Consider the following 17,888-nt stretch of genomic DNA (forward strand, 5'->3'; position numbering starts at 1 on the left):
TATTACTCTTACGGATTTATGGACAGCCCTGCAGGATTCATGGTGTCAGTTCCCTCCAGCACAACTTCAGACATCAGTCGAGTCCATACGACGTCATGTTGCGACACTTCCGCTTGGTGGCGGGGGCTCTACACGATGTTAGGCAGGTGTACCAGTTTGTTTGGCTCTTCAGTGCGTCTGGGAGTAATACTTCGTAGAGATATGAAATGGAATGACCACATAGGCTCAATTGTGGGTAAAGCCATCGGAGAGTGTTACAGTGATAAAATTTCTTTGAAAACATTATCTTATATTAATATGATAATTAAAAAACAGTCTTGATCGCAAATTTCTTTTAATCGGAGTAACCGGTTTCAGTCCTTAAGGCTCATCTTCAGACTCTGAAATAACACATTTACAGATAGAGAGATCCTTACAGTAACGTATATACACTGAAATAAGATTACAAACTACATATACCCAGAACGGCAGGTGGACTTTCATGGAGCAGGCTGCGACGATCGACGACGCTGGACTGACTGCTAAATGGATAGGCAGGGAGTCGTCTTAAATAGCACTGGTCCGACTCACCGTACTGTGTATGCCATCAGTGTTGACCAATCAGAACTACAGTGAGTACTATTAGCATAAAATGTATTACAATAGTCTATATTACCAAGATTTGAAGAAGAGTTATAGGTAAAATACATCGTAAAATTGCTATGAAATAGCTATTCGTCGAAAAATATAAACTGTAGTAAATAATTAGCTGAAAATAAAGTAGTCCGTTCCGTAACATACGTGCTGTTGGAAAAGATATATGGAATAGCTGTCAAGGGCTGCTACAGCGATAGAGACAAGCTACTAGCAAAGATAATCTATGTGCACGTTGACGCCGTAGAAACGGAGTCCAATATCGATGCGACATTCTGAAAAGTTGCCACGTAAACGTTAAGGGTTGCCGTAAAGACGGCGTCCTCTATCGATGTGACACATCAAAATAAATAGAAAATATAGTAGTGAATATAATAGTCGTTAGAGATCATTCATAGTAATATGAATGGCAGAGTAGCGAAACATGGGGCGTTAGTTAACAAGCAATCTTGCCTAATATGTAGGAAGGAAACGTAGACACAAAGGCCAACATAAGGTTTGAGATATACAGAGCTCCATTGCATCTCGTGTTAGACACGAAATAATTATTAATTCATATATTAGATAATATTCTGTAAAGTAATGGTAATCTGGAAATAACCCATGCAACATTAAAGAATACAAAATCCGGTAAAAAAAAGAGACTTAGTGAAAAAACAGTTTGTGAAAAGAAAGGGGGGGGGTTGGGAACAGAACATTAAGAATACTAAAATAACAGCAGTGTTAAATATAAAGAAACTATAACGTCATTAATCATCGAAAATTGCTAATGATAAAATCACGAGTCGGCATTATTTGTATAGAAAGAAAGTAAACTACATTACTGGCCATTAAAATTGAAGAAGAAATGCAGATGATAAACGGGTATTTATTGGTCAAATATATTATACTAGAACTCACATGTGATTACATTTTCACGCAATCTGGGTGCATAGATCCTGAGAAATCAGTACCCTGAACAACCACCTCTGGCCGTAATAACTGCCTCGATACGCCTGGGCATTGAGTCAAACAGAGCTTGGATGGTGTGTACAGGTACAGCTGCCCATGCAGCTTCAACACGATACGACAGTTCATCAAGAGTAGTGACTGGCGTATTGTAACGAGCCAGTTGCTCGGTCACCATTGACCAGACGTTTCACATTGGTGAGAGATCTCGAGAATGCGCTGGCCAGTATCCAGAAAGGCCCGTACTGGAGCTGCAAATGCGGTCGTGCATTATCCTGCTAAAATGTAGGGTATCGCAGGGATCGAATGAAGGGTACAGCCACGGGTCGTAACACATCTTAAATGTGACGACCACTGTTCAAAGTGCCGTCAATGCGAACAAGAGGTGACCGAGACGTGTAACCAATGGCACCCCATACCATCACGCCGGGTGATACGCCAGTACGGCGATGACGAATAAACGTTTCCAATGAGCGTTCACTGCGATGTCGCCAAACACGGATGCCACCATCGTGATGCTGTAAACAGAACCTGGATTCATCCGAAAAAATGACGTTTTGCCATTCGTGCACCCAGGTTCGTCGTCGAGTACACCATCGTAGGAGCTCCTCTCTGTGATGCAGCGTCAAGGATAACCGCTGCCACGGTCTCCGAGGTGATAGTCCGTGCTGCTGCAAACGTCGTCGAACTGTTCGTGCAGATGGTTGTTGTCTTGCAAACGTCCCCATCTGTTGACTCAGGAACCGAGACGTGGTTGCACGATCCGTTACAGCAATGTGGATAAGATGCCTGTCATCTCGAGTGCTAGAGATACGAGGCCGTCGGGATCCAGCACGGCGTTCCGTATTACCCTCCTGAACCCAGCGATTTCATATTCTGTTAACACTCATTGGATGTCAACCAACGCGAGCAGCAATGTCGCGATACGATAAACCGCAATCGTGATAGGCTACAATCCGACCATTATCAAAGTCGGAAACGTGATGGTACGCATTTCTCCTCCTTACACGAGGCATCACAACAACGTTTCACCAGGCAACGCAGGTCAACTGCTGTTTGTGTATGAGAAATCGGTTGGAAACTTTCCTCATGTCAGCACGTTGTAGGTGTCGCCACCGGCGGCAACCTTGCGTGAATGCTCTGAAAAGGTAATCATTTGCATATCACAGCATCTTCTTCCTGTCGGTTTAATTTCGCGTCTGTAGCACGTCATCTTCGTGGTGTAGCAATTTTAATGGCCAGTAGTGTAAAACATGGATTGGAGAAAAAAATGAAAGAGCTGTCAAAACTATAACAAGTCTTCAAAAATATCAAAGAAATATTTTTCCCTAAATTCAAGCTGCTCTTTCAATAAAGCTAGAGGCTCGTTTTTATTATGTGCGTAAATTTCTATCTCTTCTAGTGAATTTAATGAAGGTCCTTCAGGGGCAATGTGGAGAATTTTTAAATAATTTTGGATTGACCCTTCAGAGCGATCACACTCTTTTAAATGTTGGCCCAATAAAGATTTATCTCGACTAGTACCTGAGGTGTGTTCTTTAAAACGTACGGCAAAATTGCGACCTGTCTGTCCAATATAGTCTACTGTTTTCCAGAATCATTACATGAGATTTTATAAATGCCAGAATTTTGATATTTGATGTCATTTAGACCAGTGGTATGACTAAGTCTATTCTGAAGCAAGTTGTTGGTTGTAAAAGCTATCGTCATTTCGGTATTTTTAAATAATTTATTTATTTTGTCAGAAATATTCCCAATATATGTCATTTTGGAGAATTTTCGATTACTAGCTTCAGAAGTGCCATACGAATGTTGTAGCTTAGTAAACAAAAAATCAATTTCTTTGGGATTATAATCATTTGTATTAGCAATCTGCTTTAGTACTGACATCTCTTTGTGGATTTCATCTGGGGTCAGTGGTAATTTTGTAATTCTATGGATCATTGATTGAAAAAAACGCTTTTTTATGTTTGGGCGAGTGACAAGAAGCTGCGTTAATGATCACATCTGATATGATTGACATTCTATAAACTGCAAAATGATGTTTATTTTCCCAGTTTGTGATAGTGAGATCTAAAACATTTATCCTTCGTTGAATTTCGTGTTCAACTGTGAAAATAAGTTTGGAATGTATATTACTCAAACAGTCTTTCAGTATGTCAGTTTCATCTTTAGTTACTTTATAAAGCAACAATGTGTCATCGACATACCGCTTGTAGTATATAATTTTACTAGTAATTTCTGGGTTATGTTTGAAACATTGCAACTCAACATAATTAACAAAAATATATGCCAGGGTACCAGCTAAGGAATTCCCCATTGCCAGACCATCTTTTTGAAAATACGTTTTCCGATTGAAGAAGAAATAGTTAAAAGCTAAAGTATTTTCAAGCAGTTCAATGAACTCTGCGATCTCGTCTATGATTTAGTTTACCTTCTTTCTATATAAATAATTCCGACTCGTGATTTTATCATTAGCATTTTCGATGATTAATGGCGTTATAGTTTCTTTATATTTAGCACTGCTGTTATGTTAGTATTCGTAATGTTCTGTTCCCAACCCCGCAGTTTCAATTCACAAACTGTTTTATCAGCAAGTCCCTTTTTTTACCGGATTTTGTATCCTTTAATGTTGCATAGTTTATTTCCGCATCACCACTACTTTTCACAATATTATCTATTATTTGAATTTATAATTATTTCGTGTCTAACACGAGATGCAATGGAGCTCTGTATATCTCAAACCTTATGTTGGCCTTTGTGTCTACGTTTCCTTCCTACATATTAGGCAAGATTGCTTGTTAACTAACGCCCCATGTTTCGCTACTCTGCCATTCATATTACTATGAATGATCTCTAACGACTATTATATTCACTACTATATTTTCTATTTATTTTGATGTGTCACATCGATAGAGGACGCCGTCTTTACGGCAACCCTTAACGTTTACGTGGCAACTTTTCAGAAAGTCGCATCGATATTGGACACCGTTTCTACGGCGTCAACGTGCACATAGATTATCTTTGCTAGTAGCTTGTCTCTATCGCTGTAGCAGCCCTTGACAGCTATTCCATATATCTTTTCCAACAGCACGTATGTTACGGAACGGACTACTTTATTTTCAGCTAATTATTTACTACAGTTTATATTTTTCGACGAATAGCTATTTCATAGCAATTTTACGATGTATTTTACCTATAACTCTTCTTCAAATCTTGGTAATATAGACTATTGTAATACATTTTATGCTAATAGTGCTCACTGTAGTTCTGATTGGTCAACACTGATGTCATACACAGGACGGTGAGTGGGACCAGTGCTATTTAAGACGAGTCCCTGCCTATCCATTTAGCAGTCAGTTCAGCGTCGTGGTTCGGCGCAGCCTGCTCCATGAAAGTCCATCCTTCCAGTTGACCCCCTTCACCTCACTCACTTCCTCTCCGAACAACTAAATTCCCGTCGCTCCGCCATCTTCCTCCCTCTCGACCTTGAGCGTCCCTACGACCGTGTATGGCATTCCGGTCTCCTCTTAAAACTCCAAACCGTCGCCCTCCCTATTAACTACGTCCGTCTGATAGCCTCCTTCCTTTCCCACCGTCCTTCCTACGTCACCATCCACAACACAGATTCCTACACCTTCTACCCCTCTGCCGGTGTGCCCCAAGGTTCCGTCCTCTCCCCTCTTCTGTACCTCTTGTATACGGCGGGCATGCGCCTGAAGGACCTTCATTAAATTCACTAGAAGAGATAGAAATTTACGCACATAATAAAAACGAGCCTCTAGCTTTATTGAACGAGCAGCTTGAATTTAGGGAAAAATATTTCTTTGATATTTTTGAAGACTTGTTATAGTTTTGACAGCTCTTTCATTTTTTTCTCCAATCCATGTTTTACACTACTGGCCATTAAAATTGCTACACCACGAAGATGACGTGCTACAGACGCGAAATTAAACCGACAGGAAGAAGATGCTGTGATATGCAAATTCACACACGCGGCCGGGGTGCCCCTTGGTTTGTCGCAGTTGCGCGTATCGTGCGGTTTCCCGCACTTTAACCCTTTCGTGGGCAAAATTATTGAGCAGTTCTTTTTAATGAATGGAGAACAGATAGTAGTTAACAGATAGGTATATTTATCATACAGAATATCAAATTTGCTCCAACTGTGAAAGTGAGGTCACACAAAAAGGTGGGAAGTATTCTTCCCACTGCCCTTCCTTGGAGTTAAATGACAAAAACAACTTTTTCGATATATGTCATACGAGGGTTGTTTTTTTAAGTAAGGGCCGTTGGCGCGTATAGTCCCGTAGTTCGCGCGGACGCCGCAACAAACCACCGCGCCACTTGCCGGCATCCTTCCCGTTCACACTGACGCAAGTTGCAGCTCTGTAGCTGACGTGTACGCACCGCTGTGCTACTTTATAATGTTTACGATTATTGAATCGCCCGCCGCGTGTGAGATACGGTGAGTGATACGTTTTTTGACCGCGAGAAGCCTATCGGCTGCAGAAATTCATCGTCAGTTAACAGAAGTTTATGGCTCGAATGCAATGAGTGAAGGTATAGTGCGTCAATGGGTTAGAGAGTTTAAAAATGGCCGTCAAAACGTCCGTGACAAAGAACGCTCAGGGCGGCCCTCTGTGATCACTGATGATTTGGTGGCTGCAGTCGAAACAAAGATTCGTGAGGACAGAAGATTCACAATTTCCACTCCTTCTTTGGAATTTCCAAAAGTTTCGAGATAGGTTTTGTACAAAATTGTGTCTGAAAACCTAAACTTTAAGAAACTGTGTTCTCGGTGGGTACCCAGACTCCTCACAGAGGACCACAAAGGGAGGAGATTTGCCACTTCATTGGACTTTTTGATTCGTTACGAGGAAGAAGGGGATGACATGTCACTGAAGATGAAACATGTGCATCCCATATCACTCCCGAAAGCGAGCGACAGTCTATGGAATGGCGACACACAACCTCACCCGTCAAGGTCAAAGCCAAACAGACGCTGTCAAAGCGCAAGATTATGGCAACTGTGTTCTGGGACTGGCGTGGTGTTTTTCTAGTGGACTTTATGCCACGAGGAACGACAATCAACTCAGATGCCTACTGTGTAACTCTAAAGAAGCTCCGCAGAGCAATTCGAAACAAAAGGCGCGGCATGCTGACAAAAGGTGTTTTGCTCCTGCACGATAACGCTAGGCCTCACACCTCTCAAAAGACTCGGGATTTGATTGATTCTTTTGGCTGGGAAGTTTTGGACCGTGCACTGTACAGCCCCGACCTCGCTCCTAGCGATTTTCACCTTTTCCGGTACGTGAAACACCATCTTCGCGGGCAGCGCTTCAATGACGGCGATGAAGTGAAAGCGGCCGTGAACTCTCGGCTGTCGGAGCAGGCGGCCGAATTCTTTGAAGAGGGAATTAAAAACTTAGTTTTACGGTATGACAAGTGCTTAAATAAGCAACGCAACTATGTAGAAAAATAGGTAAAAGTGTGTAGAATCAGAAAATAAAAGTTTTTTTACAAAAGTATTTCTATCTTTTTTTAAAAATTAAAACGGCCCTTACTTAAAAAACAATCCTCGTATTTATTTGATAAATTTACTTCTCTTGTTACAATGATTGTTCACTATTACTTGCCATGAAATTTTCTGAAACATGGGTCTATGCAAAGTGGTATTTGACAATATGTACAAACACAGCGAGTGCTCTTTTCTGCAGCTTTGGCACTACAATGACGGCATGTCCAGTAGGTTTCTCCTAAAATGGTTCGATGCTTCCCTACAGCCACATGACGAAAACCTTGAAGTACTTTACTCCTTTTTGCCAGAAAGACAGGTTTTTGTCCACGCCTTTTTCGGGATGAGAAGCCAGCGATCAATTGTCCGGCTAGATGGATCCTGCATGTGAGCTGATCATGCTGTCCACTTTCTCTTTCACTTATTTTCCACAGGATAAAACTGTTCACTGCAGCAACGCCCACCAGGTAATAAAATATTCTGTGCCACCATTTTACAGAACGTCTGCCAATAGCATACCTATGTCGTAATTGATCAAACTTATCGACACCACCCATTATTTTGTTGTATTGTGCCACAACTTCAGGACAAGAAATCTCTGTACTAGAACCATCCTTGTTTTTCCTTTTCACTGTGGCTGTGTCTCACAGGTCATGAACTGAGGACAGGAAAGTGACTGGACGCTTATCCTTCCATTTTACTGCAGAAATGGCCCCTTTTGTTTGTTCCTCGTTGCAATTTTACGTTTTCCTTCATAAACTTGGGTAAATCAAAAGTATTTACCTTATACTATAGCTTTGAGGAAAAAATCACAAAATGTCACGCAAACAGCACTGAGAGGCTCCTCTACAGAGCAACACTCAGCTATACAATGCCTCTGCGCGAAGGTACAGCAAAAACGGCGGGAACTTCCGATTGGAAGTAGTACCCTATACTGTTCACTAGGTGGTAGCACCATACAGAGGTGGGAACTGTGAATCTAGAATGAGATTTTCACTCTGCAGTGGAGTGTGCGCTGATATGAAACTTGCTGGCAGATTAAAACTGTGTGCCCGACCGAGACTCGAACTGGGGACCTTTGCCTTTCGCGGGCAAGTGTTCTATCATCTGAGCTACCGAAGCACGACTCACGCGGGAGAACATCTGTAAAGTTTGGAAGGTAGGAGACGAGATACTGGCAGAAGTAAAGCTGTGAGGAGCGGGCGTGAGTCGTGCTTCGGTAGCTCAGATGGCAGGGCACTTGCCCGCAAAAGGCAAAGGTCCCGAGTTCGAGTCTCGGTCGGGCACACAGTTTTAATCTGCCAGGAAGTTTCGGAACTGTGAATCCCACGGGACCAGGTGCGAGTTCATTGTAATGGGAAGTATGTTTCCCACGGCTCACGAAAGGGTTAAACACGCGACCGCGCCGTCGCAGGTCCTGGCTATGTGTCCCATCTTCTGACTTGTGCCATGGGCTTCCGCTTCTTGTTGCCACAACCGTTGCTCCCGACTGCCTTTAGCAGCAGCTCGACGGCGGCAGCAATCTTGCCTCTTCCTCCTTTCCTACGTCCGGACATTGCGATGGGCCAGCGGTGTAGGCGAGCTGCAGCAAGTCGAGCAGCAGAGTGCGTGCCCAACTGGGTTTGCTGATGCTGACGCTGATGCTAACAGACAGGCCCGAGATGTGGGAGTTTAAGCTTTTGGCAGCTGTTGCTCCTTAGTTCCTTGCGGGTTGAGTTGATGATGTCTCACGTTGTTATTTGTCCTCGCGTGTACTGGTGGCGATTCCTAACTGCAAGCATGCAGGCATGCTAGCGGTGGAAGTTGGCATTTTGACTCTTCTTTTCCTCACGCATGATGTTGTTTAGTGTGGTCTCCATCTCCGCTGACAGCTTGTGCTCTCTGTCGCGGATCTCCTTCCGTAAGCGGGCGACTGCTTCCTCCAGGATGAAGTCCCAGTCGCAAGGCGTGAAGACAGGGTTCGTATTGATGGATGGTTGCTCGATACGCGCCAGTTAGTTCGAACGGCCTGTGTGGAAGTGTCGGCTTCCATTTCTGTTCCACCTGCGCGAAGAGGTCGGGGTGCTTGTGGGCGTTGTAGCGCCCATCCCGCACCATGTTGGCAGTCTCCTTCAGTACCTGCGGCATGCGGGTACTGTCGGGAAACGGTGTAAGTAGGCTGTTTAGGTTTTTTATTGGTAACGCCACTTTTAAAATTATTAAAATATAATTTTTTTTTTCGCAAGTAGGCTGTTTAGGTTTTTACATTGGTAACGCCACGTAGCGCTCTGTATGAAAATCACTGGCTGTGCTATGTGCAGTCTGTGGCTGGTTTGCATTGTTGTTGCCCATTGTAGTGCTGGGCAGTTGGCTGTTAACAGCGCGTAGCGTTGCGCAGTTGGAGGTGAGCCGCCAGCAGTGGTGGATGTGGTGAGAGAAATGGCGGAGTTTTGAAATTTGTAAGACTGGATGTCATGAACTGCTATATACACTCCTGGAAATGGAAAAAAGAACACATTGACACCGGTGTGTCAGACCCACCATACTTGCTCCGGACACTCCGAGAGGGCTGTACAAGCAATGATCACACGCACGGCACAGCGGACACACCAGGAACCGCGGTGTTCGCCGTCGAATGGCGCTAGCTGCGCAGCATTTGTGCACCGCCGCCGTCAGTGTCAGCCAGTTTGCCGTGGCATACGGAGCTCCATCGCAGTCTTTAACACTGGTAGCATGCCGCGACAGCGTGGACGTGAACCGTATGTGCAGTTGACGGACTTTGAGCGAGGGTGTATAGTGGGCATGCGGGAGGCCGGGTGGACGTACCGCCGAATTGCTCAACACGTGGGGCGTGAGGTCTCCACAGTACATCGATGTTGTCGCCAGTGGTCGGCGGAAGGTGCACGTGCCCGTCGACCTGGGACCGGACCGCAGCGACGCACGGATGCACGCCAAGACCGTAGGATCCTACGCAGTGCCGTAGGGGACCGCACCGCCACTTCCCAGCAAATTAGGGACACTGTTGCTCCTGGGGTATCGGCGAGGACCATTCGCAACCGTCTCCATGAAGCTGGGCTACGGTCCCGCACACCGTTAGGCCGTCTTCCGCTCACGCCCCAACATCATGCAGCTCGCCTCCAGTGGTGTCGCGACAGGCGTGAATGGAGGGACGAATGGAGACGTGTCGTCTTCAGCGATGAGAGTCGCTTCTGCCTTGGTGCCAATGATGGTCGTATGCGTGTTTGGCGCCGTGCAGGTGAGCGCCACAATCAGGACTGCATACGACCGAGGCACACAGGGCCAACACCCGGCATCATGGTGTGGGGAGCGATCTCCTACACTGGCCGTACACCACTGGTGATCGTCGAGGGGACACTGAATAGTGCACGGTACATCCAAACCGTCATCGAACCCATCGTTCTACCATTCCTAGACCGGCAAGGGAACTTGCTGTTCCAACAGGACAATGCACGTCCGCATGTATCCCGTGCCACCCAACGTGCTCTAGAAGGTGTAAGTCAACTACCCTGGCCAGCAAGATCTCCGGATCTGTCCCCCATTGAGCATGTTTGGGACTGGATTAAGCGTCGTCTCACGCGGTCTGCACGTCCAGCACGAACGCTGGTCCAACTGAGGCGCCAGGTGGAAATGGCATGGCAAGCCGTTCCACAGGACTACATCCAGCATCTCTACGATCGTCTCCATGGGAGAATAGCAGCCTGCATTGCTGCGAAAGGTGGATATACACTGTACTAGTGCCGACATTGTGCATGCTCTGTTATCTCAATTTCCAGGAGTGTATATTATGACTTTTGAAGATTTTGTTCCATTGTGTCTAACTGTTGCTGTGTTTGTCTCTGATCTTGTTTCATTTGCTGCATTAACTGCAATAATAATGTGTTAGTGCCTGGAATCTGTTCGTCTATGCTTTTCGGCAGTGCATTTGCACCGGCAACATTTACATTTTGACGAGCAGAAAATTTGTCTTGACTTATTTGAGAAAACGGTGAGGACCCAAAACCTGAGTCTACAGTATTTGCAATATTGTGTTCTGTCGTTTCGGATTCCTGAGGCGAGCTGTTGCCGACCGATCGATCGATAATGCTTCCCTGTTCACTACTTGTTTCACTGTCTACACCATTATTTGCCGCCGGCTCCATTTCCCTATGCAGAATTACCAAATTACTAGTTTGAACATTAGTTAATTCATTACACGGTGGCGCTAACACACTGCTTTCGTCTTCACTGTCATTTCTCAGTTTACTTTGGAGCCTAGTATTAAATTTTTCACACGCGATTATTGTCACAATATTTCACACGACAACAGAGAAAAGCACAATTTGAAGAGCAAAATAAGAAAACACATTCACATAGCACTGAAAATAATATCTAGTTAATTGCAAGCGCAGCTGCGAAATACTTGGTGCAAATCTACATGCATGCCACAAATGTTTACTGTACAACAATGAAAGACTGCAACTACAAAGGAAATTCTCTCTGTAATTACGCGCTAGCAATAAACAATAGCTACACTAATTACACAAACTAGAAGAAAAAATCAGAAGATTCCAGTGAGGTATCCTCGGGTAAGGGTCGACATATGAAACGTCCCCATTGAACAATTGTACATGACTGTGCTTAAACTGACACACAATATTTTTGGCGCAACGCAATCTGACTTTCAGTAATCCCTACAAAAGAATGGTCCTGACTAACAATAACGTATATCTTTCACAAATCACTTACCTCACAAAAATCTTCGTTACTCGAACTACTGCAATACAGCGAGCGCCACTACTGCCAGCTAAATAAAAGATTCAAACTACGGAAGGCACTAACTACTGACAGGCATAGTTAGCAAATGAAAGATTTTAATAGAGAACAAACAATGTATTTTACCTTAATAGTGTTGAAAAATCATGATTTTTTTAAAAAAGTTATTTTATATTTTAATAATTTTAAAAGTGGCGTTACCAATAAAAATACCTAAACAGCCTACTTACAACGGAATGGACGTCTTGTTTCCGCTATGGCTTGCTGGTCTCTTCTTCTTGTTTCCCCTGTAGCTTTCTCTCCCCATCGGGAGGTGGGGAAGGAGCAGACGGCACTACGTGCATGAGCGTCTCTCCAGTTTGCTGCGTTGCTACAGGTTCCGGAGGGACGTCCGTTTGCGTCGCGACATCCACCCCAGCTTGTCATCCCACCGTAGAGGTGTCGTTGGGGGCCTGTCAGATTCACTGACGCTGATGCTGAAAAGACGAGCCTATCCTTTGCTCGAGATGGTGCAGTTTGGACAAAAATTGTCATTCCTTTGGTCCCTAGGGAGAGAGCAGTTTGGATAAAAATTTGTGATTCCTGTGGTTCCTAGGGGGAGAGAATAGATCTTACCATTCTTGTTGATTCGTCCTTGCTGGTGGAGCCTGTCAAAAGAGACAGACACACTGTGATGGGGTTTAGTAAAACTTAATCGGTCAGCAGGTCAGGCCAACGCGTCGTTGGCCCGCGGTGAGGATGTTGGCTCAGTCCTCGGATGAGCCGGTTGTGGGAGTGTCCCGCTTTCTCGTAGAACTTCTTGGCAATGGCGCGAATCCTGTCTGACAGGCAGGATCCCGGTGTCCTCGTAGGGTTGACGCGTCGAGAAGCACCTCGGAAGATGCATGGCAGTCTTCAGGGCGCGGTTCTGTATTCCCTGCAGAGTCACAATGTGAGCATCTGCACGCTTCCCGCAGACCACGGCCACATACTCTAACAGTGGGCAGACCAGTGTTAAGTATAGCATGATGCCGTGTTGCGGTGGCAATGACGACTGTGGGTTTAGCAGTGGAGGCCCTGTTGGGTTCACATCTCACTCTCATCTGATACTTTCCCCCCTTTGGGGAAGTGTTTTTGGGGAGTTTGTAGCCTTGCGGCTTTTACTCCACTAGGTACTTGTGTGTGTGTTTATTTATGTGATTCTTGGCTGTCTGTGTGATGATTGTTCTGCATGTGTCTGGTACTTGCCTGGGGTTGACGAGATGATTGATATTATGGGGGAGCGAACGGGATCAGGAACTGTATATAGGGACTTTCTCTTCGACTTAGTCGTCGAAGATCGTCATTGGGCGTTTGTGCTTGTCACGGGACATGTCATACCGACCTCGGGAGTGGATGAGGACGTTTCCTGACCTGGAAGGGCTTTCATAGAAGGCCCTTGCCAGATCTTGGATTAGTTTGGAAGTTTTAAACAGTGGATACATTTTTTTGGACCCCCCCCCTCCCGTATTTATTTTTGACTGTATATAATTGATTTTAATTATAATGAAGATCAAATGATAATTAAATGGACACCCTAGCTGCAAGCAGGCGTTGATACACTTCATTGGGGACATGTTGAAAATGTGTGCCCCAACCGGGACTCGAACCCGGGATCTCCTGCTTACATGGCAGACGCTCTATCCATCTGAGCCACTGCGGGCACAGAGGATAAGTCCCTGCAGACGCACTATCGTCATATATACTTAAAAATATGGGTTCCCGGCCTTTGACCTTCTTGTGCGAACGCACACGCTATGCCCGAACTCGTACGGGACTTGGTAGATTAATCTGCCACGAGTAATGAGTATGATGGGCAAACATCTATTAGGCGCACTACGAATGTAGTGTTGTGGACATGTTGGGAATGTGGATCTCACGGGGAGCGTGCAAGGGATAAGTCCCTGCAGACGCACTATCCTCTGTGCCCGCGGTGGCTCAGATGGATAGAGCGTCTGCCATGTAAGCAGGAGATCCCGGGTTCGAGTCCCGGTCGGGGCACACATTTTCAACATGTCCCCAATGAAGTGTATCAACGCCTGCTTGCAGCTAGGGTGTCCATTTAATTATCATTTGATTTCTAGCAAAGCTGCATGGTCATTGACGGTAACTGTTCTTTCGGGAACAGATACTACCGTCATATATAGTTAAAAAAAATATAATGAAGATATTGTAAATTTCTGGGCAATAGCCAAGGGAACTTTATTGAAATATATCGATAGCAACGAAGAAATGGTAATAGCTGTGCTCTTGTTTATTTTTGTGTATGGAGAGTCTCTGTCGCGTTGCCAGCAGGAAGGAGGTAGGGCAGCTTCAGTGAAGGAAGAGTGCGGTAGTGTTTGTTGGGCGCTCCCGCAGACGCGGTGTAGGCGCGCCTGATTTGTTAACCCCCAAGTATTGAGAGCACGGCAGCAGCGGACAAGCGGAGGAAGCCGCAGTTCTGACTGTTGCTTGTCCCATGATTATCCCTGGCTCTGGAGACTACTCGGGGTTCTTCTCATCGAAGAGCAGCAGCAGCAGCAACGGCAGCTCAGGATTGTCGTCGGCTACATTCTTCGCGTCCGCACAGCTACAACGGGTAATTTCCAAGAATCATTGCCCTTCGAAGTCAGAGCTGTCCAAACGATACATATCGAACGTGCGATAGTAAACCGATTATGGAAGCCCCGTGGCGAGCGCTACGATCAATTATTTGTCACCGAGCGAGGTGGCGCAGTGGTTAGACACTGGACTCGCATTCGGGAGGACGACGGTTCAATCCCGCGTCCGGCCATCCTGATTTAGGTTTTCCGTGATTTCCCTAAATCGCTCCAGGCAAATGCCGGGATGGTTCCTTTCAAAGGGCACGGCCGACTTCCTTCCCCTTCCTTCCCTAACCCGATAAGACCGATGACCTCACTGTCTGGTCTACTTCCCCGACACAACCAACCAACCAATTATTTGTGATCGTCATTTTTATCACTTTTCCGTTGTTTCTTCAGTCTACATTACATTCCGCGCCGGAATTATTTGTGATATGATTGAGACAGGCGCTTCTACTGTTGACTGGAATACTCTCTTTCAAATTTTAAAGGTGGCAGGGGTAAAATACAGGGAGCGAAAGGCTATTTACAATTTGTACAGAAACCAGATGGCAGTCATAAGAGTCGAGGGGCATGAAAGGGAAGCAGTGGTTGGGAAGGGAGTGAGACAGGGTTGTAGCCTCTCCCCTCTCCCTCGTCGCATACGCCATGCCCTCTGTGGACGAAGGTAGCGAGCATGGATTTCCGTTGTGCTGTGTGACGGCAGCTGTTCGCTTTGGGGTGCAGATACGTGTCTGTTTCCTTTCGGTAGACCGAGTGTCCCAGTGTGCCGTCCGTTTTCTTCTTTTTTAGGATATCGAGGAAGGGTAGGCACCCATTTTCTTCTACTTCCACTGTGAAATTGGTGTTCTCGTGTATGCTGTTCATATGGTTGAGAAATTTTTTTAGGGTGTCCTCGCCGTGCGGCTAGACAGCGAAAGTATCGTCCACGTACCGATAAAAGACCTTGGGTTTAAGGAGTGCTCGCACCTGATTGGTCCTACCGGTTCAATGGAAGCGTCCGATTCCACCCGTCTACATTGACTGTTGATGTAAGGATGTTGTGGTGTGTGACATGATTACGGCTCGGAGTTTGAGTTGGTTGTTTGAAGAAATCGTCTTATTATGTTTGATGGTGCCCTCTACTGTTGTGTGTGTATGTTTTGAGTTAATGTGTTGTACTGGGATCATTTGAACCTTGCTATTGTATGTCTTAAATGGTTGGTAGTGTTTCTAGTTCCAGACAGTCTGGAAGTTTCTTCAGTGAGTTAGTAGTAGTAGCTTTATCCATCCATAGATCTCTTTTTACAAGGATATAGGACATGTCAAAGTACACTCCTGGAAATTGAAATAAGAACACCGTGAATTCATTGTCCCAGGAAGGGGAAACTTTATTGACACATTCCTGGGGTCAGATACATCACATGATCACACTGACAGAACCACAGGCACATAGACACAGGCAACAGAGCATGCACAATGTCGGCACTAGTACAGTGTATATCCACCTTTCGCAGCAATGCAGGCTGCTATTCTCCCATGGAGACGATCGTAGAGATGCTGGATGTAGTCCTGTGGAACGGCTTGCCATGCCATTTCCACCTGGCGCCTCAGTTGGACCAGCGTTCGTGCTGGACGTGCAGACCGCGTGAGACGACGCTTCATCCAGTCCCAAACATGCTCAATGGGGGACAGATCCGGAGATCTTGCTGGCCAGGGTAGTTGACTTACACCTTCTAGAGCACGTTGGGTGGCACGGGATACATGCGGACGTGCATTGTCCTGTTGGAACAGCAAGTTCCCTTGCCGGTCTATGAATGGTAGAACGATGGGTTCGATGACGGTTTGGATGTACCGTGCACTATTCAGTGTCCCCTCGACGGTGGTGTACGGCCAGTGTAGGAGATCGCTCCCCACACCATGATGCCGGGTGTTGGCCCTGTGTGCCTCGGTCGTATGCAGTCCTGATTGTGGCGCTCACCTGCACGGCGCCAAACACGCATACGACCATCATTGGCACCAAGGCAGAAGCGACTCTCATCGCTGAAGACGACACGTCTCCATTCGTCCCTCCATTCACGCCTGTCGCGACACCACTGGAGGCGGGCTGCACGATGTTGGGGCGTGAGGGGAAGACGGCCTAACGGGGTGCGGGACCGTAGCCCAGCTTCATGGAGACGGTTGCGAATGGTCCTCGCCGATACCCCAGGAGCAACAGTGTCCCTAATTTGCTGGGAAGTGGCGGTGCGGTCCCCTACGGCACTGCGTAGGATCCTACGGTCTTGGCGTGCATCCGTGCGTCGCTGCGGTCCGGTCCCAGGTCGACGGGCACGTGCACCTTCCGCCGACCACTGGCGACAACATCGATGTACTGTGGAGACCTCACGCCCCACGTGCTGAGCAATTCCGCGGTACGTCCACCCGGCCTCCCGCATGCCCACTATACGCCCTCGCTCAAAGTCCGTCAACTGCACATACGGTTCACGTCCACGCTGTCGCGGCATGCTACCAGTGTTAAAAGACTGCGATGGAGCTCCGTATGCCACGGCAAACTGGCTGACACTGACGGCGGCGGTGCACAAATGCTGCGCAGCTAGCGCCATTCGACGGCCAACACCGCGGTTCCTGGTGTGTCCGCTGTGCCGTGCGTGTGAACATTGCTTGTACAGCCCTCTCGCAGTGTCCGGAGCAAGTATGGTGGGTCTGACACACCGGTGTCAATGTGTTCTTTTTTCCATTTCCAGGAGTGTATTTACAAGTTGAGACCAATTTAAAATAAGCTAATTCATATACACATATATTTACAGAATTCTAGCTAGAGACAATCATTAGATTTACTCCTGGTATACAATAATTTTCTTACAAATAACTTATTAAATAATGTGATGCCACACTGTTCACTCATATCTCACTGTCAGTCACTGCACACACTATGCACACATTGTTTCGTAACACTTCACTCACTACACACACACACACACACACACACACACACACACACACACACAGGTGATCTCTGGGTCATTTTCTGTACCGCAACTTCCCATTTGCCATCCTGAAAAACGGAGTCAGCATCCCCCCATAATGTGTGAGATGTTGAGTTCAGAAAGAGGAAGAGGTGTTAGTACTGTGCTCTGCATAGCTCGGGGGTAAGTGTTTCTAGAAAGGAAAGAAGAAGAAAAAAAAATAAAGTGAAGGTGTTATGAGGAATGTTGGATGTTTCATAAACATTATTATTATTATTTATTTTTATAACATATTCTTGTCAAACCGCTACTCTGTTTTATCTAAGTAATCCTTCGATGTATAAAATGTATTGCATAACAGGTACTTTTTAGCTAACTTTTTAAATAAGTGTATTTTTTTAATTTCTTTAATCTCTTTTGGTAATTTATTGTACAGTTTTATTCCGTGGTATAAAATGCTGTTTTGAGTTTTGTGTTTATTTTTTCTTGGTAAAT

The 17,888-nt window shown here is 45.8% G+C and overlaps 2 non-coding genes across 2 annotated transcripts; one reads left to right on the plus strand and one right to left on the minus strand.

The window, feature by feature from the left end:
• Positions 1 to 13,455: 13,455 nt before the first annotated feature.
• Trnat-ugu (transfer RNA threonine (anticodon UGU)) lies at positions 13,456 to 13,530 on the minus strand. The gene has a single exon. It is a non-coding gene; the product is annotated as a tRNA-Thr (tRNA).
• A 262-nt stretch (positions 13,531 to 13,792) lies between these two features.
• Trnat-ugu (transfer RNA threonine (anticodon UGU)) lies at positions 13,793 to 13,867 on the plus strand. Its single transcript has one exon. It is a non-coding gene; the product is annotated as a tRNA-Thr (tRNA).
• Positions 13,868 to 17,888: the final 4,021 nt, after the last annotated feature.

Source organism: Schistocerca nitens, chromosome 11, assembly GCF_023898315.1.
Source record: "Schistocerca nitens isolate TAMUIC-IGC-003100 chromosome 11, iqSchNite1.1, whole genome shotgun sequence".
NCBI classification, from domain to species: Eukaryota; Metazoa; Arthropoda; class Insecta; order Orthoptera; family Acrididae; genus Schistocerca; species Schistocerca nitens.